General features: G+C 38.1%; 1 non-coding gene across 1 annotated transcript; it reads right to left on the bottom strand.

Annotated features, from left to right (window-relative positions):
• Positions 1 to 3,095: 3,095 nt before the first annotated feature.
• On the bottom strand, positions 3,096 to 3,202 carry LOC117800094. The gene has a single exon (XR_004623061.1). It is a non-coding gene; the product is annotated as a U6 spliceosomal RNA (small nuclear RNA).
• Positions 3,203 to 3,415: the final 213 nt, after the last annotated feature.

The following is a 3,415-nucleotide window of genomic DNA, read 5'->3' as shown; positions in this document are numbered from 1 at the left end:
GCCTGATGTGGGGCTCAAACCCATAACGCCGGGATCACGCCCTGAGCCGAAGGCAGACGCTTAACCGCTGTGCCACCCAGGCGCCCCTGCCCATTTCTTAACTAGATTTTTTATTTTTTGGGTTTTGAGTTTGATACATTCTTTATATATTTTGGATATTAGCCTTTTATCTGATATATCATTTGCAAATATCTTCTCCCATTCCATAGGTTGCCTTTTAGTTTTGTTTCTTTCACTGTGCAGGAGATTTTTATCTTGCTGAAATCTCAATTTTCATTTTTGCTTTTGTTTCCCTTGTCTTTGGAGACATGTCTAACAAGAGTTGCTGCGGCCGAGGTCACAGAAGTTGCTGCCTGTGTTCTCCTCTTGGATTTTGATGGATTCCTGTCTGACATTTAGGGCTTTCATTCATTTTGAATTTAGTTTTATGTATGGCATAAGAAAGTGGTCCAGTTTCATTCTTCTTCATGTTGCTGTCCAGTTTTCCCAGCACCATTAGTTGAAGAGACTCTCTTTTTTCCGTTGGACATTCTTTCCTCCTTTGTTGAAGATTAATTAACCATAGAGCTGAGGGTCCATTTCTGGGGTCTCTATTCTGTTCCATTGGTCTATGTGTCTGTTTTTGTGCCAGTACCATGCTGTCTTGGTGATCACAGCTTTGTAATAGGGCTTGAAGTCCAGAATTGTGGTGCCTCCGGCTTTGCTTTTCATTTTCAGGATGGCATTGGCTATTTAGGGTCTTTTGTGGTTCCATAGACATTTTATAATTGTTTGTTGTAATTCTGTGAAAAATGCTGGTGTTATTTTGAGGAGATTGCACTGAATGTGTAGATTGCTTTGGGCAGCACAGATATTTTAGCAATATTTGTTCTTCTAATCCATTAGCACGGAATGTTTTTCCATTTCTTTGTGTCTTCCTCAATTTCCTTCAGAAGTGTTCTATAGTTTTCAGAGTAGAGGTGTTTTGCCTCTCTGGCTAGGTTTATTCCTAGGTATCTTATGGTTTTTGTACAGTTGTATATGGGATTGGTTCTTGATTTCTCTTTCTGCTTCTTAATTATTGGTGTATAGATATACAATACACTTCTGTGCATTGATTTTATATCCTGCAATTATGCTGAATTCCTGTATCAGCTCAAGCAATTTTTTTTTGGTAGAGTCTTTTAGGTTTTCTATATACAGTATCATGTCATCTGCAAAGAGTGAAAGGTTGAGTTCTTTGCTTCTTTGGATGCCTTTTAAAAAAAAAGATTTTATTTATTTATTTGAAAGAGAGAGCATGCACACAAGCAGGGATAGAGGCAGGCAGAGAAAGAGGGAGAAGCAGGCTCCTGGCCGAGCAAGGAGCTAGATATGGGGCTTGATCCCAGGATCCCAGGATCATGACCTGAGCAGAAGGCAGATGCTTAACTGATTGAGCCACCCATGTGCCCCAATTTGGATGTCTTTTATTTTTTTGTTGTTGTCAGATTGTTGGGGCGACAACTGCATGTCTGTTCGGTCTATGTTATCTCTTTAGTTATGATAAATACACAAATTATTCCTTCAAAAATACAGTTCATCATTTTGATCATAGACTTTTTTAAGTTAAATGAATTTGTGATTTCTTTACACAAAGCTATTATTTAAAGGTGCCGTTATCAAATTGTGTCTGGTTCAAGTCTAATTAAGGAAAGTACTTTCTCTGTACTTTCTTTAAAATAAATAAAGACTTCATTTTCCGAGCAGTTTTATCTTAACAGCAACACTGAGTGGAAAGTGCAATGTTCCTATATACCTCCTTGCCCTACACACTCAGCCTACCCCACCATCAACACCCCACACCAGAGAGATACATTTGCTTACAAGCAATAAGCCAATATTAACATGTCATTATCACTCAAAACCTATTGTTTACGTTAGGGTTCACTCTTGGTGTTATATGTTTTATGGGTTTTGATAAATGTATAATGACATGTATCAAACATTACAGTAATATAAAGAATAGTTTCATTGCCCTGAATCTTCTGTTTCACCTATTTATCCTTCCCTTCCCCTATACTCTGGCACCCACTGATATTTTTACTGTCTCCATAGTTTTGCATTTTCCAGAATGCTATACAGTTGGTGTCATGCAGTATATAGCCTTCTCAGATTGTCTTCTTTCACTTAGTAAAATGCTCTACCATGTCTTTATTTTTTAAAAGATTTTATTTATTTATTTGACAGAGATAGAGACAGCCAGAGAGAGAGGGAACACAAGCAGGGGGAGTGGGAGAGGAAGAAGCAGGCTCATAGCAGAGGAGCCTGATGTGGGGCTCGATCCCATAACACTGAGATCACACCCTGAGCTGAAGGCAGATGCTTAACCGCTGTGCCACCCAGGCACCCCCCTACCATGTCTTTTCACTGTTTGTCAGCTTTTCTTTTTAGCACTGAATAATATTCCATTGTCTGGATGGGCCACAGTTTATTTACCCATTCACTTACTGAAGGATATCTCGGTTGCTTCCAAGTTTTGGAAATTATAAATGGAGCTACTATAAACATCCACATGCAGGTTTTTGTGTGGACATAAGTTTTCTACTCATTTGGGTAAAGCCAATGGGTGTGATTGCTGGATCATATGGTAGGAATATGTTTATTTTTGTTAAAACCATGAAAAACTATGGACTCTGGGAAACAAGCTGAGGGTTTCAGAGGGGAGGGGGGCTGGGGGATGAGTTAGCCCCATGATGGGTATTAAGGAGGGCACTTACTGCAATGAGCACTGGGTGTTATATGCAAACAATGAATCATGGAACACTACATCAAAAACTAAGTATTTACTCTATGGTGACTAACATAACATAATAAAAATAAATAAATAAATAAATAAATACAAATAAAAAAATAAAAACTGCTAAACAGTCTTCCAAAGTAGTTGTACCATTTTGCATTCCCACCAGCAAATAAGTATTTTCTCTGTTACTCCACATCCATACCAGCATTTGATGTTGTCAATGTTTTGGATTTATTCATTGTAATGTATGTGTCATTGGAACACCTTATTGTTGCTTTAATTTGCAATTGTTTTATGAGGTACGATGTTGAACATCTTTTCATATGCTTGTTTGAAAAATATGGAATGTGTCACAAACTTACATGTCCTCCTTCCACAGAGAACACGCGAATCTTCTCTGTACCATTCCAACTTTAGTATGTGTGCTTCCAAACCGAGCACTGTCCTTTCTTTTGATTCCCAAGGTTGTAACAGGTTAAAAAAAAAACATATAATAATGAAATGAACTGGAATATGCCATTCATGGAAGAGTCATGTCGATTTCTGTAAAATATAGATAAGATCAGGGCTATGAATGCAGAGAAGGAGCAAGAGGCATCTGGGAATGTGGAAGAGAACAAGTATTAGAAAAGAGGTGTACTTTCAGATGGAACC

The sequence above is a fragment of the Ailuropoda melanoleuca genome, unplaced genomic scaffold, assembly GCF_002007445.2.
Source record: "Ailuropoda melanoleuca isolate Jingjing unplaced genomic scaffold, ASM200744v2 unplaced-scaffold6351, whole genome shotgun sequence".
Lineage (NCBI taxonomy): Eukaryota > Metazoa > Chordata > Mammalia > Carnivora > Ursidae > Ailuropoda > Ailuropoda melanoleuca.
This window is presented reverse-complemented; position numbering and strand designations above follow the sequence as displayed.